This window comes from Lampetra planeri, chromosome 26 (assembly GCF_965212315.1).
Source record: "Lampetra planeri chromosome 26, kcLamPlan1.2.h2, whole genome shotgun sequence".
NCBI classification, from domain to species: domain Eukaryota; kingdom Metazoa; phylum Chordata; class Hyperoartia; order Petromyzontiformes; family Petromyzontidae; genus Lampetra; species Lampetra planeri.
Window position 1 is genome coordinate 12911805 of NC_136132.1, and position 22797 is coordinate 12934601.

At 49.7% G+C, this 22797-nt stretch overlaps 1 protein-coding gene across 28 annotated transcripts in view; it reads left to right on the forward strand.

Annotated features, from left to right (window-relative positions):
• LOC144727773 (uncharacterized) overlaps positions 1-15617 on the forward strand; it is a 140569-nt gene extending 124952 nt beyond the window's left edge. For 24 of the 28 annotated variants that reach the window (XM_078606849.1, XM_078606857.1, XM_078606847.1 and 21 more), the window contains 6 exons: positions 1504-2274; positions 3641-7771; positions 8349-8489; positions 10253-10350; positions 11248-11306; positions 14221-15617. The gene's annotated coding sequence lies outside the window, so the exon portion shown is untranslated. The remainder of the gene's footprint in view (positions 1-1503; positions 2275-3640; positions 7772-8348; positions 8490-10252; positions 10351-11247; positions 11307-14220) is intronic. The other 4 variants (XM_078606852.1, XM_078606858.1, XM_078606860.1 and 1 more) reach the window with 4 other exon arrangements.
• Positions 15618-22797: the final 7180 nt, after the last annotated feature.

Sequence of the window (22797 nt, forward strand, 5' to 3'; positions counted from 1 at the left end):
GTGGGAAAGTCGGATTTAGTGACTCGGGAGCGTTGCTGGTAACTGCATGAAGAAAAAAATGGTTACTGGTCCAGTGCTAAATACAATTGCGTTACCTTTTCAGCTGATTAATGAAGGGAGCTGCCGAGATGTAATGGTGAGCACGCTGGAAACTTGGCCCTTCCGCCAGCAGTAGCGCAAGCAAGCGAGCAATTGCAGGGTTCCACTTTTACCTCTTCACGTACGTCCGTACGTTACTAACATTCCACTGGAATCACCGGTTCCTAATGTATGGGACCTCACCTGGTTTACCGGTTGTCACTGAACAACCCTGGTTCAGACAATCGCCAGTCGGCCGCGTGTGTGCTGATTGCAGCCTCAAGTTTATTGCGCTGTCTGGGAGGACCGTGTGTTTTAACGGGGTGACTTGCGCAGTGCATTTGTGTGCTGCTTTTGATATTTGTGTGCAATACTACCCACTGTAGCCGTGTATTGACGTCGCTTCCCTCACTCACCGGTACGGTTAATTCGGTAAACAGCGCCCGCAAAAAGAAGAGCAGCTAAGCACATCCAAATGTGCACCCACCGGAAAATGAGTCTTAAGGATGTGTGTAGTATCGTGGTTAGCACGTTGTGTTACAAACCCGGTGACACAAGTTCAATTCCTGCTCACGGCCAACACCGGTGACAATTATCTGAACCTGTTCTGGGCCTTCCCTATGTAAACTCAGCCTCAAATGAGTACCTAGTGCAGTGTGTAAACATCGCCATTGGGAAGAAAAAGGCGGTCGTGCGTGGTGCTGGCAACCCACCCCATCGTGTGCCATGCCCGCTAACAGCACTTTCCCCAACATTCTGTTCAGGCTATATGGGGATCTTTGTTTTTGTGTATGTCAGGTGTCTAAAGGAGAATTACTTTCCTCGATAAATGACATTTTGTTTCTCATTAAAGCAGCTGTTTGCTCACATTTTTTTTATTTTCAGAAGCAATGAATACAATTTAAATATCCTGATGAGGTTCGCTGCATTGTATAGTGTTGTCACTAAAATGCAGTTGACTTGCATTTGTGAGAGAAACAAATTGAGCTTGTACAGCGACAGACGGCTCGACACACCATCGAGATGCAGTGATCAGTGGCAATTGTTTCTCTGGTTGCAAGTTGGGCTTAATTTCAAGGAAAAGAATATACAGTACAAACAAGCAACGAGAAATCTAAATATGTGTGTGTTTGTATACATTTATATTTTTTTAATGTACTATGATCAGCCTGCTGCACTCTGAACCCAGCGATCTGAGTTTGATAGCCAGCCGTGGCTCACATCGGTGGCTATTGTTATCTGAACCAGTCTTGGCTCCACCACCCCACGCTGACCAGCGTGATAGAGTATAACCAATCAACTCTCATGACTGGCGCAGCTCGGGGTAAACCTTCATCTAGCAGTGGAACAACAAAATCGGTGGATGCATCATGGCTACTTACGATGACGATGATGACGGGGATAATAAAACGAATGTCTGTCAAGAGGACGAGCAGACGCCCACGCGGCTGAAGAAGGAACTCAAGGCGAATGACATGGCTCCCGGCCGGAGCTCTCTACCCCCGAGCAGGGACTGTCTGAATTACAGAACGAGGACACCCTGAGTCAGGTAACACTCCCAGCCTGATTCCCACGGCTGCTGGGAACCCGGGCTCAGCTGGCCCTGGAACAGCCCGGGACTGACCCTGACAGCATCAGGGCCTGGGCTGTGTTGTCACCATGTGACTCGAATCGTGAGGCTGTGTAGGGTCCGACCCTCTGCTCCCCTCTGCTGCGTGCATCCTCTCCCTGTGGAAGGGTTGGGAAGCGATTTTAATCTACACTTGTAATTAATGTTAATGCAGCGTTTGGGTTTATTGACCCATCTGTGTGGGCTTTTATAGGCGTTATCTTGGGTTGTATGCATGGTAGTCGCCCATTCAACCACTATCCATGTTCATTCCTGCTTTGCTACCAAGATCTCTCGAGATTGGGCACATTCCGGGTGATTCGGTCATCGGTGGCATATGTGTGTGTTGTTGTATCTGCATGTTCTATAATAACTGCACACCGTCGTTAAAATGCTATGCTGCGTCTTTCCGCCGCCGTTTGCCTGTGGCCCACGCAGCTCGTCGAGGGGGGCCGGAAGGTAGGACCCCTGTAGGAGGAGGCTGCGCGGTACGAGCGCAGGGCTGGCGCCTTGCCGGCTAGAATATGCGGAGCATACCAGCGGAGCTTCAGTAGCTGCACTTTCTGCGCCGGCAGAGCGAGGCAGAGGTAAGCGCACAGCAGTCGCGCATCACACACGCAGGTAGGGTGCATGTGTGTGCGCGCGTATACGGTTGGCACGCGCGCACACCTCGCCTGTCCGCCCCGCGTGTTGCGCGCATGCGTGTGTGTGCACCGTCGGGCTGAGTGGCACGCTCGCGCACGTGAATGGCAGCTCGCGCGGTCCGCGGGGGACCCAAATCCTCACTCTGAATAATTCACTCACTCTTCTGGCCCTGGCCGTCCCATGGGACCACACTAAAATAGAAAAAAACTGACGATAACTGCCGTTTCTATTTTTACGTTTCTATTGCAGAGATTTTTTTTTATGTCTTCCTGGCTTTAGTTTTGTTGTGGCCTGGCCTTTGTTGTTTCTTTTTTACTCCCCCCCCCCCCCTTACAAAGGTTTGAATGGTATTAGTTGAAATCAGATGTCAGATGGAATGAAATGTTTAATCTGTGTTCCTATGCATATAGACGAGTTCTCATTGTGCACGCCTCTCTGTGGGTTCTTTTTATTTATCTTTGCCAATTTTTTCTTGCGCTTCAGTTATTGTCTGTCGTCTCCGCTTTCTGTTTTGTCCCTCTCCTTTTATCGCCGTCTCTCCGCATCTCTCTATTTCTTTCTCCCGTACCCCCACCCCGCCCCCCACTGTTTTTTATTCATATCTTTCTCTCTGTTGCACCTCTTTCCTTTCTCTCTCTCGTTTTTGTCCTTTTCACTGTTCTTCTCTTCTAGCTCGCCCTTTTCTGCCGCGCCATCTCTCCTCTCACCGTTGCTCTCGCCCGCTCTCTAATCTGTCTTCATCTATCTCTCGTTCTCCATTTTACCACATCCGTCTGTCCGATCCTTTTACTTCTCCCCTCGATCCTTCTCTCCTGCGCTTTCTGGGGTGGGGGGGGGGTGAGAGGGGGACGCACGCATGTCGCAACCCCAAGTGTGCAAGTGACAGAACGGCTTGTTCGGCCGGGACCAAAACCCTCACCCTGAATAATTTACACACTTTTCTTGTTACCGCTGCCCTCCGAGGACTTGTCACAAATGCCAGAAACCCCCAGCCGTCCGGCCGCCTCTCGGCCTCGGCAGCGGGAATCGGAAAGGGAGGCGGCCAGAGAGGTGACTTCGCCTGCACCACCGCTGGGGAGAGAGGGGCGGTCTATGTAATTACTTATTCATGGGGCCCATTTATAATTAATTATTTTTTTCTTTATTAATCTTTTAAAGCGCTCACGATGCCTTCGTTTTCTCCTCCACTCTTCCTCCCCAACTCATCCCCTCCCCTTTTGTATTTTTCCCTCCTACTCTTCCCGTTGTTTTAGCAGGCATCGCAACTTCAAACGCTCGCTTATGTTAAGAGTTGCTTTTTCCCCACAGCGCTGCTCGCCCTCCGGGAAGGGAGATTAGATGAAAGCGGAGCAAAGAGAGACGGGCCCCAGGGCTGCCTTGGCCCGGGAGAGCCGCCCCCTCACACGCCCCGGGCGAGCCGCCCTCTCGCGCGGCCACGTCGTGTCCTGTGGCGCCGGCGCGCACCACTGAACGGGAGACGCTGCGCGGAAAACAAACGGCATCGGGATTGCAGCCCGCTACGCCGAGGGAGGGGGAACGCATTCGAGAGGAAGTTGACCCATGGAGATGGAGCGATGAAATGGGCTTACTGGGCGGATCGTGGCTTGCTGGGCGGATCGTTACACACAAAGGGTGAAAGCTGGCGATGGCTTGCGGAGACCTTCACGCAGCATTGGATTGACGATAGCTGATGATGACGACGACGACAACAACGACGATGAACTATGATAGCCGTAGGCTCGTACATCTCCGTGAGCCATCACGGGCCCTGTTTACAAACACAGATTATATATTCATGGACACAATTCCATTATTGCTGCAGACAGCCAGATTGGATCCGCAGATTGGATAATGTAATCAGGGTGCCTAGCAATGCACAATTTCCCAGCTGAACCATAAAAAAAAATCTATTTGCTGTGAAAATTGTCCGATGGCCAAAAATGGGGGTTTTGTTTCTTAGACAAATCACATAGCAGTGGAGACCCAGCGGTCAGTGGCGACACTCGGCTCAAGAAAAGCAGGCATTGCCTACGCCCCCCGGTAGTTCACGGGGTCCCAGATTCATATAAAACATACGATGGCATCAAATATCAGGTTGAACTCATTCAGGCGCTGTCTTTCCGACAGCCCTGTTCTTCACCTGAGGACGGCTGCTTGCGTTGTGGCCGAAACGTCGTGAGAATTGTATTTTATTATGTTTTATTTTTATTATTTTATTATTTCCCTTCTACGTGACTTTACCGAAAGAACCAAGAAGACATATTTCTTCTGTCATCTCACGAGGAGTTTAACATTTTTAGGGGGAAGGGGGCCTCAAAAATAATTTCCCGCTCGGGCCAACTCCCCCCTCCACCAGCAGTAGGCCTCGGCAAGGTAAGGTAAAAGTTAAAAGGTAAAAAATTAACCCGTAAAAACAAAGTTATTCACTATAAATCCTTTATATGCGTGGCATCGGTTTTATTTTATTATTCATTTCTGTTTTTCTTGAGTAAGAGTTTCATTTTTATCACATTGGTATTTTAAATTAAATATGAAAAAAAAAAATCCTAAAAAGTGGAAAATTTTGGAAAAAAATTTTCACGAAAATAAATTGTCACGCACAACGAGTCTGTGTGCAAAATGTCAGCTCGATTGGATCACGGGAAGTGGGTTAAAAAACGACCGAAAGATTTGCACGGTCGTAAGCGCGCAAGCAAGCAAGTGAACTTAATATAGAGGATTTAAAAACGAGCCTACCTTTACCCTACCTTTTACCCTTACCCCATACAAATTACCCGATTACAGGGTACTTACTGGGGTACTACTACACGTGAAAAAGGTTTATAACGGTAAATGCTAGGTAGAGCGCTTCATTCATATAGAATACTCTCGATGATTCCAATTTTACACGCTTGTTGTCGTCGTTGTCGTCGTCGTATCTTCAAATCTTGTAACTCAATTTTAACCCACTTCCTAATGTGGTATCGACTGCAAACTTGGTATACTTATGTCATACTGATGACAATATATTCTATCATAAAAAAAAATAAACATTCTTTTTTATATGTTATGTTTCGGCTTGGGTCTAATTGTCCACGCTCAACTGACGTTGGCTGTAATTGGCCATGGTCCCTTACATTATGGCAAGCTTCAGGGCCACTTCCTGGAGTCGTGGAGTTCTGCCATTACTAGTACATTTGTAATAAAGCTCGTTGAGACGACTTCTGGAATCCGTCTTTTATTCAACTTATGTTACAGTTACTTCACGCTGCTGATAGGCAGCGTGAGAGGGACAGATAGACAGACAGAGACGCCCTGCCACGTGGCAACTCAGAGCCCCGCTCCCGCGTGGCCCCCTTCCTCTGTTCGTTCCTGTTCTGACCACGTGTCGTTCGTCTTTACTCCTATTTAATACCCGGGTCATGTGGTACGTTTCCGCCAATCCTCGTTAGCCTGCATCGAATCTTCCAGGCTCCCTCGTCAGCTCCCGGGACCATGCCCCTGACTCATCTCCCCATTGGCTGAGGCCAAAGCCAGTAGAACCATTCACGTCAGGGCCATGCCCCCAGGCTTCCCCCCATTGGCTGTAAACCAGGACCGGCAGAGCCAATCACCATGACGAGTTGTGATATGTCAGTGAGCCGGATATAGCCTCATATTACATATTTATTAAAGCGTGTTTTTAAAATTTTTTTAAAAATATTACTTATTAAATGGAGGCCACGGACTGCACCACGGAGCTTTTAGCGGTAAACAAGGTACCGTATTTACCGGGTAATACTTCGCGCTACCTTTACCCTACCGGGTAATTCTTCCGAGCTACCTTTACCCTACCCTTTACCTTACCCCTTGGCATGTCGACTCCTTTACCCTTTACCTTTACCCTTTTACCCGGTAAAAAGGGTAAATTACCTTACCTTGCCGAAGCCTAAGTGTCCCCATGCCATCGCAGCATGATTCGCCCACACCAGAGCCCCCATGGTGGGCCTTGTTGTGTACGTGACAGCTTGGGCAGGCCTTCATACAACAGTGGGATTGAACGTGGCTATTGCGGTTCCTGATGATTATATGTGTCAGTTGGTGAATGGGGAGGGCACCCACTGATGTTAGTCATGGGCGGAAATTGAACTGGGGCCACCGGGATTATGGTAATACATATTTAACTCTAGCAACATTTGTAATACATTGATGATTCTAGAAATATCTTTGGTGCAGTCATCAGCACAAAGTCTCAAAAGCAGTTATTCTCAATCCGTTTCTGTTTCCTGCTGCATAACTTCGCGCGCGGTACCTCTGGTTTGTGTTTTAGGTTTTTTTTTGACACAGCTGATGCGCAGCGTGATGATGTTGTGTGTTGTGGTCCGGCGATCCCAGGGGGAGTGGTAATGAGCTCTTTGGATCCTCTGAGCCTCCCCGGCCAGACTACAGGAGGCATTAACAGCAAACGTTGACGAGACATTTGCAGCATTTTCCCACAGAGTTGAAAATCGTTAGCGTGCATTGTCGTCTAAAAAAAACAACTTTGAATTGAAACTGCAAGCACTTAGCACAGCCAACAGCCTTGCCACTTGCGAAGGCCCGAGAGTAATAAGGCGTTATTAGCAACGTTGTTGAATAAATTTCTTACAGCCGTTGCATGTAAAGTTGCCACCTGTCCTGGTTTTTTCAGGATCGTTCTCTTGTTGAGGCAGCTGTCCTGGGAAAACTGCAAGTCTTCTGGGACATCATAAGTCTCGGAGTTTGTCAGTTGCATAACCATACACTGCACAAGACAATGCCTTACTTGTGGTTCTCCCCTCCTCCGATATTGTTAAGGGTTATTTTTCTCATCGAATATGCTGCTTGGCAGCCGTATGAGGAGCAGGTGCTTGTGCGAGCAAACAGGCAACTCAGGTTGTTCCATTTTAGCACCTTCGAGGTCTTGTGCAGAACGTCCAAAGGATTGTGACCAAAGTTGTCGCCATCCATGCTCGAACCAATAAACCAGACAACCAATCAATTCTCAACATTATCAAAGTGAGAAATATTCCTTTTACGAGGTGATATGTTCCAGACTTTGCACCTCGGAGGTTGCAACCCTTCAATATGGTGGCTTCTAAAAAGGTTCTGCAAATTAACTGCAAAACTCGGGCAGTGTTTGTTTGAAGGAGTGCGTGAGCGAGCGGTGGCGAGCGGTCATAAAGTGCTGCTCTTGAGAAGGGTTGATGTCACCGCTACAGAGAGAGAGAGAGAGAAATCCGCTCACACCACTCGTGTAACCTCTGCCCTCCCCGCTGCGCTTCTCCGCACCCCCGTGCATGCCCAGGCCACGAGCTGCAAGGGGCACGTGGACCAGCTGAGTGCGCAGGCGGATGTATCGCAACAGGCGCTGGGCAAGCGCGATGAGGAGACGGATGCCGTGCGGCCTGAGCTGACCTCGCTGCATGAGGCCCTGTGTCTCAAGATCGTCGTGGACAAAAGGTCATGTGACGCATGGTGGCAGAAATAACACACAAGCAGTTTCGATCATTCTGAGGTTGTGGCCTAGAGCAAAGCTGTGCGCATTATGCACGCGCGTCGCTTGATGTCAGGTGACATTCGAGACCTGATTAGAGGACTAATACAGTGGTCACGATCACTCATTTTCCTATCAATAAAAAAAAAAATTATTGTTCCTTCTTACGACATTTGGACAGCAACGGACGAGTTTGTAACTGTGTTGAGCTGGGATCTTCCAAATGGCTTCCAGTTGTACTCCCTGCAAAAGTGTTTCCAAAGCAATGATGGGTGATGCGAGCGATTGATCGCACTCACATTAGACACAACACAGAGACCCATAGACTCACAGAGACCCATAGACTTAAAAAGGACATTCAATCTAGTGCACACGGCTTCTCCCGTGCCCCCACGCCATCTTTTGCATGAGTCAGCGCAAGCTAGCCAGGCACAAGAGGCACTCTTGCGCTCCTTCGTCATGTGTCACTGAACAAAAAGTGAGAGTTTTCAGGTAATAATGAGCGATTCGTCCTCTCCCAATCTCTTGTGCTGCAACCAGCAGTCGGCCGCGCTGACGGCCAAGCTGGAGTCACTCTAGGCATCATCACCAGGCCACCGAGCGTGCGTTGAGCGGCGGTGTCGGTCAGCAGAGGAAGCCAGCCGGCTCACCCCGCCCCAGCTCAGAGCGATCACGTGACTCTCGGTACCACGCCAGTCGCATGCAATATTCCTGCGTACGTGCCTGTGTGTGGTTAGTGCACTGCGCTAAGTGCCGGGCAAGCAAAGTTCAATTCCCAGCCATGGCCAATATCACTTGTGATTATCTGAACTTGTATGGGTAGCGGGTGACTTAACTGGCCCGGCTATCCTAGGGTTACGCGGTCCTCTCACTGCCTTGTGATTGTCTCGGAAGAGTGTGAGCCTAAGGGAGTAAACCCCAACAGAAAATATGCAGGCCAGCTGGTACCCAACGTCGTGTTATGCACCCGTTTGAATCCTACGAGCAAGACCGAGGGGGAAATCTTGATGCATGGGCAACCCAGGATCTCCAAATCAACCCACCCAGGCATTGTGCCTAAAAGGAGGTGAACTGGTCCCAGCCTTCATTTGGTTGACTGAACCTTAAATTAATAGTTGGTGTGACATGTAAACATAGGAGGAGTTTGACATTTATATTTCTGGGGGCAGGGGTTCGCTTTGTCCCTTACATTAGGAATCGCGGGTGCATTTAATATTTTTTAAATCTTAATTGTAAACTACTGAAGATAAATTAAACAAAGGTGTCCAGTATTGGGGGGGGAGGCATTGCCCCCCCCATCCCCCCCCCCCCCAAACTCCACAAAGACAAAGACAGCCTGACATTCAGAATGTTCTCGTGAACAACACTTGCCCCAGCAGTTAATACGGTTTCGCATGAGATCTTCGTGTGCATGTAAATTTATTCGGTCATGTAGTAGCTCGCGGGGAGCGAAAGTGTAGCGGTTAGCGCGCTGCGCGACGAACCCAGCGACCTGACCTTTATTCTCGCTCATGGCTAATACCAGTGACTATTATCTGAACAGGTCCTGGGCCTCCCATACGTCGACTCAGCCTCAAATGAGTACCTGGTGTGGTGTGTAAACATTACATTAGGGAGACAAAGGCAGCCGGGCATGATTTTGGCTACTCCCTCCCTCTTCTTCCGTACCGGCCTTCATCGGTGTTCTTTAACAGCACTTGCCCCTATAGTCTCTTAACGCTATATAGAGAGGGGTCTTTATCCTTGTAGTGCAGCGGTCAGGAACCTTTGGCTCGCGAGCCATATATGGCTCTTCCAGTGACGGCATATGGCTCCCAGACAATTTTGAGTTGAAAAAATAAGTAAAAATCAGTTTGGAACTGATTTTAAAATACTTGTGATATTGCTTAATAATACTGTGTCATTTTAAAGTAAACAGAAATTAGTTTTGAAGATAAATTTCACGGGTCACGTCTGCATGAAGCTCAACCTCACCACGTATGAACCAGACTACAAGGCCATCAGCAAAACCATGCAGCACCAGAAGTCGCATTAAAAGTAAGACATATTTAATTTATTATACGTAAAAATTACTATATGGCTCTCAATGAAATATATTTAGAAATATTTGGCTTTTATGGCTCTCCCAGTCAAAAAGGTTCCCGACCCCTGTTGTAGTGGTTAGCGCATGCTAGGAATGTCGGGAATAGAGTTCATTTACCACTCACGGCCAACATGAGTGGCAATTATCTGAGCTGGTCCTACGCCTTCCCTAGGTCAACTCAGCCTTAATTTAGTACCTGGTGCGGTGTGTAAACATGGCCCTGAGGAGAGAAAGGGCATGGTGTTAGCATGGTGTTAGCCCTTTGTGGACGTGCCATACCAGATTTCATAGGTGCTCCCTTACAACACTAGCCCCAACAGTCTGCTAAAGATATACGGAGGAACTTTGTGTGCCCCATGGACAGGTGAAGACGATGGAGCAATCCCTGAAGGTGTTGCAGAACGACACGAGGTAGAGAGCGCTCACGGTGTCCGGCTTGCAGCAGTGGATCGCTCAGCAGAAGTAAGCGGCCACTCACTCACGAGCCCACTCAAGCACACGGTGCGCGCACACACCCATGCACACACACGCACATGCACAGTCATAGAGGCTATTGACATGAGACATGGGGTGGTGAAAGAGGGGGCAGCATGGCGCTATGAACCCAACCACTTAAGATTTATTCCCAACCATGGCAAACAGCGATGAGGCCTGTTCTGAGTCTCTCCTCGAGGGACCGCAATGATAAATATCTCCCGTGTAGCCAAGCAGGCTGTTGAGACAAGTGCTGTTAGCGAGCACCGAGAAAGGCCAGCACAGCGCTCAATGGGGTGGTGTCTCCCTAGTGCTCATGTTTACATACTGGACCAGGTACACATTGAAGGCCAGGGCAACCTAGGGGAGGCCCAGGATTGGTTCATATATTACTCATGGCTGGGAATCAAGCTCATCTTGGTTTAAAACATAGGCTTTCGCGACCAATATCATCCATAATAAAGGTTTTTTGGGTTAGATCGCGTAAATAAATAAATGTGTCATTAAAACCCGCCACCACCCCGACACAACCAACTAGTAAGGGTTGTCACGTCAACGTTGTCACGTAAACATTGTCACGTAAACATGCCAATTCATCACTAGTACAGCACACCGCTGTGTTGGTGTGCTGTACCGGTTAGTGCTGTACTAGTAATGAATTGGCATGTTCGGTTTACGTGACAACCTTTACTAGTTGGCTGTGTCAGGTGTTGGCGGGTTTTAATGACACATTTATATATTTACGCGATCTAACCCAAAAAAACCTCTATTATGCAAGCTCAGCTTGCCAAGTTTCTAATCACACGCGTGGACAGCATCGTTGAGGCAATGAGCATGCTGATGGAGGAGTCTGTAGTAGTGCCTGTGTGCGTGGCATGCGTGCAGGCTAGGCAGCAGGAAGATCTGCAAAGCCGCGACATCGAGGAGCTCACCGCGGAGAGAGAGTGAGTGCGAACACGACAACAAAGGCCTCCTTAATTTATTCATACAAGAGCAAGCGGTCAAAGAGCACGTGATAAATAAACAAGAGGAGCCACGCTGCGCTTAATTAACTCCCCGGATGAAATCCCTCTCCTCCCGGGAGTGCCCCCGGATATCTGACCACGGGCAGCTCCAAGCTGGCGGCGTTGTTGCATCACAACCGACAAGAGTAAGTGTAAAGGAGCATGGGAAAAGAAAATCGTAAAAGGAATTGAAGAATTCCCCCGTTATTTGCAGTTGCGCTCCAGCTTTCCATTCAATAAGCGCTTCCTCTTCTCCCCATCCCTGCTCGTGAATAACGGTCCTCAGGTCCCCAATGGAATTGGGAGTTGGCTCCAAGTATGAACGGTTGATGGGAGAGTTAACTAATTATTTTTATTATACCAGTTAAGGCCCACTGAGCTATATATCTCTTTTTCAGAAGTGACCTATCCACAAAAGATATCTCAAAGAAGTGGCTTATCATCATGTGGAAATTCATAGCAGCCAAATATTCTAAACGCATGTACCTAAAGAGTGTGCGGTGGAATAGCGCACGTTATTAAAAGTGCAGGTTGGGAAGCGATTACATTGCGGCCTGCTCGGTGCATCTGCTGGTTACCTGGTTAGGGATATGGCGAGTGTGTTAGCATCTTGATTGGTTGTTGTGCTACACCCAGAAACGGTTTGTCTCTCTTCCCATCGCCACGTGCAGCCTTTCACCTTCCGTTCGTTTTTCAGTTTTTGGCATCACGCGCGCTGTCATAACTTTGCTCAGGTTCACGAGACCCCGCACAGTGAGGTCCGGCAGCATCCGCGGGTCTCAACTCGACTCGCAGCGAAATTCGCAAACAATCAGGCGTACAGGTTGCAAATAATTGTGGCGCTCCCAGGAAACTGGCCAGGAAACCGCTCCCCCCCCCCACTCCATGGCACAGCAGGGGGAAGGAGCGGCAATCAGTGGCGGCGGCCGCTAATTGCGCTCATCAGGGTGCAATCAATGCGCGCCGTGCACCGCTGCTCCCCAGCCTCCGCGCATGATGGCAGCGAGGATCGGTGTCCGATGTGATCAGCGCCGTGTCGCGTCTCCCCGCGAGCACCACCGCCGCCGCACAGGGACCGCTTCTCAGCGGGCGAGAGCGGAGGTAGTGGCGCCGCTAGACTACAAGCTCCTCTCTCTCCCTCTTTCGCTCACTGGTACAGGGTTGAGCACTCTGCTGTGAGAATTGTAGATAACAATTAGGCCCAAAAACCTAACTGGTGGTTGTACATTCCATTGGGCATGAACACTCTGTGAGTGGAGCATACTATCCAACAAAATTCTATCTTTACCTCTGAACGAGCAAGGCTACCAGCCACCAATACTAGCCGTAAGCAGCTAGCCTACCAGCCAATTTATAAGCCCGACCCGTAATGAGTTAGCCACATATCCACCACACCTCCGATTAGCACGGTTGGCTATGCATTGTGCAAAATAAGTTCAACATGCATACATACATACGCCAGTCCTATCCCTGCCCGTTACACAGTCGCCGAGTCGGGGTAATTCGACGAGTCGGTCGCCCCATCGCCATTGGCCCCCTGTGCCCTACCGTGGCCCTCGATATATCTCTATTAAACACCCTCTCCGAGCCGTGGCCCAGATTCAGTCGTGGGGCCTGGCGACAAAAAGTGGACGCGTCGATGCTGACGCCGGGCCGATGTTTCAACAGAGAACCGGGGGAATCATAAATGGTGTGGGGGTTTGTAATTTGTGTTATCACGTCACGGCAGACGCCGCTCTGACCCACCAATTCATATTTGCGCATCACTCTGTGACACGTAATTCCAGTGGTCAACGATTGCGAGCGATCTATCCGCGGGATGGGGTGGGACAGCTGGAGGAGGGGGGGATGGTGGGTGGTTTTTTGAGAGTGAGTACAGTATCACAAGTCCCTTTTGTGCGAGCCCCCTATCGTTTATCAATCGGCGCGTCACCCCCAAACGGAAATGTTCTCCGTGGCGCATCTCCCCGCCGTAATCAGTATTGACATCGCAACGAGAGGTCGCGTCGTCGTGATGAGATGCGCAGCCGCGTGTGACCTGCGTAATTGAGGGGAGCGTCACGGAGCCCACTGCCTGGGCTCCGTGGAAATCCTGGTTCAATCTGGGGTAGAGCCAGGGTTACAGGGCCAGGGGTAGTGGAATGGGTCAGTGATAGGGGCAGTTCACATGGTTTGCTGGATAGTGGGTTACGGTAAGCTTGAGTGAATGGATAGCCGGTTGTCTGATTAGTTATCAACCAACAATGAGAAGACAAAGGTGGCCAGCCCTTATTGTGCTATAAGCCTTAATTAGTTGTTTGCTCACAGCACTGTTGCTGCAGCCTATGTGGCTCAACGGGGATCAATGTTTAGACAGGGATCAGTCTTTGTTCTTAGCAAGAGAAAATAAACCCGTATCAAGTATCAGTGTAAAGATCAACACTGGGAAGACAAATGCTGCTGTCCTTGGGGCTGCCCACACCATCCACTCGTACACTATGCCGCCCTTAGCAGCTGCTTGCTAGCAGCGCTTACCACTACAATCTGGAAAGGCGCGCGGGGGCTGTATTGATATTAATGGGAATGATTTAGCACCCTCTTGTACACCGGGGTGTCTTGGAGCATATTATATCACATCTCATCTCAACACGTTTGAAAGGGCACTCCTGGTAATAGCTGTTCCTGTGGGCACAAGGTGTCTTGGCACCTGACATGCAATCGGGTGTCATTCTGCCAGTAGGGGTTGCTGATTGTTGTGTGTAATCCCAGTTAGTTGAGTAATATATGCGTATGTATGTATGTGTGCTGGTACACACACTTGTATTGCATACGTACTTGGTTGAGTTTAATCTCTGGTGGGTCGATCTGTCCACAGGTTGGCAAACACAGGCTGGCCACATCAAGGTTGAGGACAAAGAGGAAGAGGATGTGCCTGGCCATGAATAGGAGCAAGGGATGGAACAACCCCCTTCCCCAGAACTCCCCCACTCACCACCCACCTTTCCACCCCCTCTGAGCCCCTCACAGCCCCCCCCCCTCACACTTCCAACACTTCCCACCCCCACCAGCACCTCCCCTTCTTCCCTACAGTGTCACAGAACAATAAGAAAGTATCGCCAAGTCTCAATGCTTTTGAGTCGTTTGGTCTTTCTCTCTGGGACATGCGAGTGGCTCTCGTATTTCCAACACCGAGCGCTGTCTCAGTCCACAGTGTGAGTGGGCCCCACCATGGCTGTTGCGGAGCTTCGAGGAGCCGAATGTGAGGCAGAGTTCCCTGGCTCTCCAGGGGATTCGCACTGAGCTTGAGTAGGGGGTGACGAGCATCAGGTTGTGGTGGTGGTAGAAATTGAGGACTACGAGGAGGAGATGTCCGTCGCCCATAGTCGAACCAGGAACCGTAGTCGTTCGCACGTCCCCGATTGCGAGAGGCAGTGCTGGCGGACAGTTCCACGATCTCAGGCGTACGTTTCAGACACTAAGGACATGGGTACTTATTACCATAATCACGCAATGATTTTTAAATGGGCGTAGTATGTCAACCAATTGGGACTGTGATTCAGATAGAAGTCATCCGTACACCTTTCTTGATGAGGGAGAAATGTTCGTTAACACAGCGGTGTTGGACGTACTGAGACGAACTGACGTCTTCATCCACGCTGGGATGGTGGTGAAGGTGCAGTCTGGTTTGTGTGTACATCAAACCAGTCCATGAATAAGCCATATTTTCTAAAACCATTATTACCTTCAAAATGACATGCCATATATATAAAATTGTGATGATTCTAAAATTTACTGTGAGGTTTTCCTAAGCTGTGCAACTGCCCTACATGTAGTGTCAAATACTGACACTGAAAAATATTTGCTGCATCGAATCAGAAGCCTTATCACTATCCCAAACTGCAACCCGCAGAGGACTAGGGAACATATGACAACTCATTGCCCCATTGGCAAATACAATGGAGGAGGCATCATCAGAGCGATACGCTCTGCTACTCCTGACGCAATCTTCTGGCTCAACCATCTCAATGTAAAATCGTAGTTGCACTTCAATGTATGGATGTATTTGTAACTTCTTTCGCACTGTACGTAGCCAACCGTGCCATACGAATAAGACTCCAACCATCTTTGCTAATTCGACTGTCCACCTGTCCTGATTTTTCCAGGATCATCTTTTTGAGGTTGCCGTCGTGGGAAATATGTAGGTCTTCCTTCGACATTAAAAGTCCGCATCTTTGTCGGTTGCATAATAAAACTATAGTGTACCACTCAAAACGCCAGTCTTTCAAAATCATACCACTCAGAGGTTGGTGAATGCGCCGTGTGGGTCCGAACGGCGGCCGGGAGTTGGGGGGGTGGGGGAGTGGCGGTGTGCGTGGCACAGTTTCGGCCCTTGTCACCACGAGCGGTCGACCCGCACACGTGTAGATCGTTTGCCGCGCAGCGCCACAAGCAGACGAGATTTCACCGCTCTCTATGAGCACGAGGGAAAGATCTTGAAGCTTTGTGGGGGCGAGTAACTGGGGGGCCCAAGTCAGGTAGCCATGGGCACCCATGAAGGCTGTTTAGGGGGGACAAGCAATATACTTTGCCTCCCGCCCCTGACCTACTGTGTCCCCGTGAGCGCGGGGTCTCGGCAGTGCTGGCAGTGTGAGGCTCATCGTGCTGCGCTGCTCACGAGTGCTTGATTGTTAATGCAGTCTAATCGAACAAAGGTGTTTGCATGAGCATTTTTTACACCTTAATTTATATTTTTTTTGTATGATGCTGCTGATGATTGGCATGATGTTTCTGTGTTTGCTGCTGGCGAGTGATGGTGGTGATGGTGGCGAGTGATACGTGAACCAGTCTCTGCACACCTCCTTCCCCCACCAATGCACACTGCCCAGCGTGGGGAAGTATGCTCATATTACTGACATGGGGAGGCCTTCGGTTGAAGGGCAGCACATTTTTTCACATTTTTCTATTCCTGCCATCTGTTTAGTAATGATCCACGGAAGCTAAAGAGGGTCTTGCGCTGGTATGCTTGGCCAGTTAAGGAGTGCGTCTCTGCATGTACGATTAAGTCGATGTACTCGGACAAACCCCTATGGCTTTAAGAGGGGCTAGCATGCAATTGTCCGTACAGACGGGTTCATAAACCCAGATTAGCCTTCTCACCTGGTCAGACTCCCATTGATGTATTTAGTCAATTCCTCTTTTTTGAATGAGTTTGCGTGCATCCTGCTGAGTTCATTTTAGTATAAAGATTGTAATGAAAAGTAGAACGCTTCAGTTGATTGGATTTGACATCAGCACAGCTCTACATTGACGTACACAAAAAAAATAACAGCGTGGTCATATTCATCAAAAATCGCCCACGGAGCCCACACCTCGCTCTCTCGCTTCGCTCCGGGGAGGACTTTTTGTGCAAAGCAATCAGGTGGCGAGGGGGCAAACGCGCAGGGAGAAGGGGCGACAAAACAAACTCGATTCGAAAACGGAGGTAAATTACTCTCACAGTAATGGCACTGCACTCATTACAGCACCAAAAAATAGAGGACCCAGCGGGGAGGATGAGCGGCGTCGCTGTGAGCGCCGCGTGATTTCGCTTTTGTTGCTGGCGGCTCTCGGTGCGGAGCTCACGCTCGGTGCAGGAACGAGCGCTCCGGGCCAAGATTGGCGAGAAAGAATAGACGAACTTAAGTGGACGGCGGTCTCGACGCAATTAAGCGCGTGGTTCAATTTGCCGGCAGGCGCGCGACGCGGATTTCACGTCCAGAGGAGACGCTTTATCCACCCCAACCAAATGGCATGGCGATTTCTGCGAGAAATCTTGAGCAAAAATAAGTGGTTGCTCAGTCTCCTTGATCGCTCGAGCGGTGAAATTGTGGCATTGAAGGTTCCCAGGTTTGTTTTATGCATTGTTGGAATCTTTAAAATGATGACATTAGAATATGCGATGATTTGTGGCGCCGGAGTATAGTTTTAATAATTGGCTGCAATCAATTTCCAAGCAAACGAGCCGGACCGATCCCAGACGTTGGTCATGGGGCCGCTCGTGCCGTGGATCCCCGTAGCGTGGCCACGGCGCCCTCTGCTGGACGCGGTGGTATTAACTATGATCACTGCACACGCAATACCATGTGTGTGGCGGTCGTGCGTTCGCCGCCGGTGCAGAGGCTCGCGGTTCGAAGCCGGCGGCCGCCATGATTAATATTGCAGATGTGTTAACCATAACAGGACTACGAGAGTAGGCCATTGTGTGCCGCCGTCATGAACCAAATTTATGAAATAAAAAAAATACCTGCAGGTTCCTCAGTTGGAATTTACATAGCAACCGTTGCTACTAAAACGTGTCAAAACTCTCTTTAAGAAGAGTCATGAGTCTCAATGAGGTTAACCTGGGTAAAAAGAAGTATGTAAATATCAATTCACATGCAGACATGTCCAGCCCTTTATCAATCCACTGCTGAATGAGAGCCTTTGCACACTTTTTGTAGTCGTATCGGTTTTATGACCATTCTGGTTAGTGAGGGCTGGTGATTAGCACGGTTGACTAACAGTGTTAAGGAAGTTCAACGTACATACAGTACAATATTAGATTTGGCTCCAATGCTCCCTCTGCTGATTACCGCCTTTGTCAACTGGGCGTGCCTGGTGGGCACCAAGTATCCAGACCAAAGCCCACTTAGCTCCCGAGAGTGTGCGAGGCTCTGCATTGTGGAGGCCCTCATCCAGCAGCGGATTGGCAAGGAGCTTTGCATGTTCTTAAATTCCGCACGACCATCCTGGCTGGCCCTGCGATGATATGGGTCGTTACATCGCAGGATCGTGAGAGGTGGTGATGGCTTGAGGAGGCCTTCATCCAGCAGGGAATTGAGCCTGACTGATGATGGCGCATATGACGAATTATTTCGTGATGCTGCTGCGTTGGCAGTGGTGCACAAGCACAATTAGCAAACTCCACACATTCACCAACAGCCCTGTTTTTAAACAGGAAAAATCTAACGGGCAACGTTTTGAGAAATGGCTCTTATGCGCTACGAAAAAGCGCCATTGCCTGAAATGTTGCCTTATATATTGGTAATCTTAAGGCCACAGCGTTATTGACGACCGTGTTGAGTTCTTCGTTGTTCATTGCGCACACAGTCAGGGCATGACGCGTCTGGCCGCTGCGGAGCTGGGTCTTAGAGTGGACGCAGACTCGCCGATGTAATCGCATTGACGCAGACGGCGAACCTCCGACACTGTTTTGTGTAAGTCGGGTCTCCGCTAGAGGTCCTGCAGACCACGGGGGTCGCTGCTCCCCTCTCAGGGGGTCTCTTGCCCCTTTCCCATATGTTGATAGTAATGCTACTATCTCCTTTGTTTATCCAGATAAGCCTCACTTTGGCCTCGCTGCATTCGGATGTTTTGGTCAATTCCATCGGTAATGATAATCTGGCTTCATGGGAGGAAACCGGAGACCTGGACAAAACCACCACGCTGCCGAGGGGGTTGCACTTCAACCCCAACACAGATCTGGCTTTCTCACAGCCAAAACCTACAGCATCTGGTATGCCCAGACAGTCTCCCATCAAAGGACTAACCAGGTTCAAGTCTGTTTAGCTTCCGAGATCGGGCGCATTCAGTGATTTGGTCATTCTGTTGCAATGCTGTTGCGCTCTTTTGTGCGCAGTCATTGGTGACCGGCCTGGGACTTGACTCGTTGCTCTTGGTAGCGTGGTTTAATCACAACTCAGTCCGTGGGAGTCTATGGGTCTCTTTCCAAGTATATGGGTCTCGTGTGTGTGCGCATCTCTGTACAAGTCTGTGTCGCCCGACTACCATTATGCTCCCCCCCCATCTCCCCCGTCAAGGAGATGGGGGATGCAGCCCTCAGTCCGCCCCTTACGTCTCTGAAATGGCCTCTATCGCCTGTAACTTGGGCCGGAATATTGCCTCAATCTGCGGTGACTGTTATAATTCCCGAGACCCCGACTCGGCCCACCACGGCCCATCGCCTCCACTCCCCACAGCCCCCCTCTCACACCACTCCCCTCCATCGCCGTGTGTGTTCTCTGCTCTCTCTAAGCGCCGCCACGATTTTATTGTTAGTTTGTCATTTCGTGGTAAATCTCGTTTTACGAACGGGTGCGTTCTATATTTTCATTGCCCTCCTATTTATGCCGTTTTTACTGTGCAGTACGGTTGGGTGTGGGGCGGGGGAGCAAGGGAGGTGGGGGTTTGGGGGGAGGTCTGGGGGCGTGGGGATGAGTGTCTTTGTCTTGTCCCGCCGCCTCCGCCGCGCAGTGTCATGAAGCTGCTCATCAGATGCCATCAAGAGCTGGCGTTTGAATCCGTAGTGCCCATGGCGAGCCTTTGCCACACTACGAATCGACTCCCTTTCTATGAACTCCGTTCTGCGTCTATAGTACACAAAACATCATTGATAATTATCGACCGATTGGCTTTCCAGACCAATATTTGCTGAAGAAAGAAAAATTCTGGATCGGTTGCGACCTTCCATTGGCAGTGTCAGGCTCGCTCATCAATGCTGCTGGGGTTGCCAGATGTGTTTTGGCAAGAGCACTCACATCGAGACTACGGAGACCTGTCCAGCTGACTAATTAAAAAACTTAAATTCCTAACTCTGTTACTGCCGTGTTCGCACGGTCAATAGAGAAGCGAGCCCGCCCGGTTCGCGAACTGGGCGAGTGGACTCCAGGTATTGACTCCAGGTTGCACCGAGGCTTGGGGCGAGAGTAAAGGTTGACATGGTGGTGAATTAAACGCCCTTCCCCCCTTTCCAGCTTCTCATCTTCAACGCCTGGCGCCTGGACTCCTCCGAATTGTGTCCCCCCCCCCCTGCGCAGTTGCACCGCCTGCACACTCGATAGCTCTGCCACTTGGTGTGAGTGCACATCCCACATCACGGAATCGGGATGAGAAAGGAGCTTAATCCCTCATCGGCGCGGGCAAAGCGCTTCATCATCAGCCACGCTCAATCCACTGCTGGGTGAACGCCCCTCAGATCCGCCACGACCCCTCGTGCTCCCGCGACACGCTTAGCATTCAGGGAAGCCGGCGCCCTGCGTAAAGGCGCCTCTCTGAGATGCGAAATGGCTTCCTCCTCATTCCTCGCTGGCGCCCACTTCATTTCACGCTCTCTCCGTCCGCCCGTCACGGCCAGAGACCATCCCAACCCCCACCCTTCATGCCCCCCACCCCCTTCCTCTCTCCCCCGTCTCCCCAACCAACACCTTGCACCCCTATGAACCCCCCCGCCACCCACCCGTCTCGCTCCTTCGGCCCAATTATCTCCGGTGACTCCCGCGGCGCCGCAGGACTAATTGGGCCCGGCCGGGTGAGTTTCGCGCCCTCGCCCAGCGGCCCCTAAACTCTGCCGGCGTCTGGCACAGTTCCTCCTTAATTGCGTCCTCAGCGCAGACTCCCCACAACAAACAGCGAGACGCGGCTTCATCTGATAGCTAGCTACCCGCTCAGGTGAGAGTGCCCCCCCCCCCACTCGAGTCCAAGGCTTCGTCTTGTCTTTTGAGCTGCGATAATTGATAATTGATTTGCTTAATCGCGGGATAACCATGCGCTTGTCTTTTTCCACAAATGTCATCCCGATTGTGCTATCGACGTTACCATTGGACGACGTCCCCATTAGGAAATCTCGCAGAGCCGTTGGGATCCTCCGTGTTACAGAACCGCCCGTCGAAGCAGATAGCATGGAGCCACTGCTGACATCGCTTCATGTGACGTCTGCTCCACACAGTAGTGGATGCAATGCTTTCCCACTAGCCCTTCGGCTGATAATAATGCCCGTCGCTTGACAATCAACCATTGTATTTATTCTTACAGGTAGTATTTATTAAAATTACGAGCAGAATTAAATTGATTGTGATGGGTGTTTTTGTGCCAAGACCAACCCACACTTGAGAGCCCGATTAATGACAGGCTGAGTGAGTGACTGGCCACTGTGACTGGTCAATCAGACGGGACTGAACAGCGAGGATGATGATCGCGGTCGCGTGGGGCGCTACCCAATGCGACCACCAGGGGGCAAGTGCCCTCCTCCCGCTCGCATTGTGGCACACGTGGAGAAACATGAAGTAATATAGGTTTTTTTTTGATCGCGTAAATATAACGTGTCGTTAAACCCGCCACCACCCGTCACAGCCAATTAGTAAAGTTTGTCGCGTAAACAGAACATGCCACTTCGTTACTAGTACACAACATTTACAATCTGAGTACGACGTTTCGCCAGTAATTACAACTAGCATCATCAGGCGGACAGCCAGATTTGTGGAGAAATCCTGTTTGCACGTCACCTTTCCACTCATTCCGACACGCAGATGATATGGTGAGTTCCCTGAAAAGGTGTGTTGCAATCGAAACGTCGTATTCTATTATTTAATTTAATTTATTATTTTATCTTTAGACGTGACTTAACCGAAAGAACCAAATAATAATTCCTGCAGTCACGAAAGTTCTAAAATTAAGATTGAAAAGGTAAATTTGTTACATTTTAATATTTTGTTATAAATTAGTATTCTTAATTACCATATGAATAACCCAACTGCTAATGACTAACCATTGTAATATATATGCATTCATTAATCCCCCCCCTTCGCACGTGAAGGACTTACAAGTGACGTCACATCTATCCGTCTCAAGACCGAAGCAAATTTCTCCACAAATCTGTCTGTCTGCCTGATGATGCTCGTTGTAATTACTGGCAAAACGTCGTACTTAGATTGTAGATGTTGTGGATTTGCTCTCCAACACACTAGTAACGAATTGGCATGTTCCGATTACGTGACGAACCTTACTAATTGGCTGTGTCGGTGGTGACACGGGTTTAACGACACATTCACGCGATCCAACCACAAAAAAAACTATCTTAGGGATGACATTGGTCGCGAAAGCCAACATGTTAAACAACGAAGTAGCTTGGAGCACTTCCGCGATGTGCAGCGTATTGCACCACGAGGTGGCTAGATGTTAACTAGCTCGCATGGAATACAGGAGGTCGTGGGTTCGATCCAGAACCTGACCTCTGCTGCTGCTGTGTATCTTTGGAGTCTGCGTGTTCTCCCCATTGTCGCGTCGATTCTTCTTCGGGTTCTCCGGTTTTTCGCTCCACATTTAGAATCGTGCGTTTCGAGTATTTGGCTGTGATACATTTGCACGTACTAAGCCACTTCGTTGAGGTATCATTTGTGATAGTGTCAGTGTCCACATATGTCGTGCAGTGTGCTATCAGGCAGAGTAGTCAGCACTGCGTGTAGAGTAGCTCAGGTCGCAACCTCTTCCACTGTTGACCAAATCGCTCTTGTTTCTCAGTCAGTCTCGGTCTATGAGAACTGTGACAATATTCTGTGATCAAAGGTTCAGCACTATACAGTACCGGTACCAAAGCTCGGAACAAAATCAATTGATGCCACTGGAGCACAGATCCCAATTCCCGGACTGTCGGGGACAA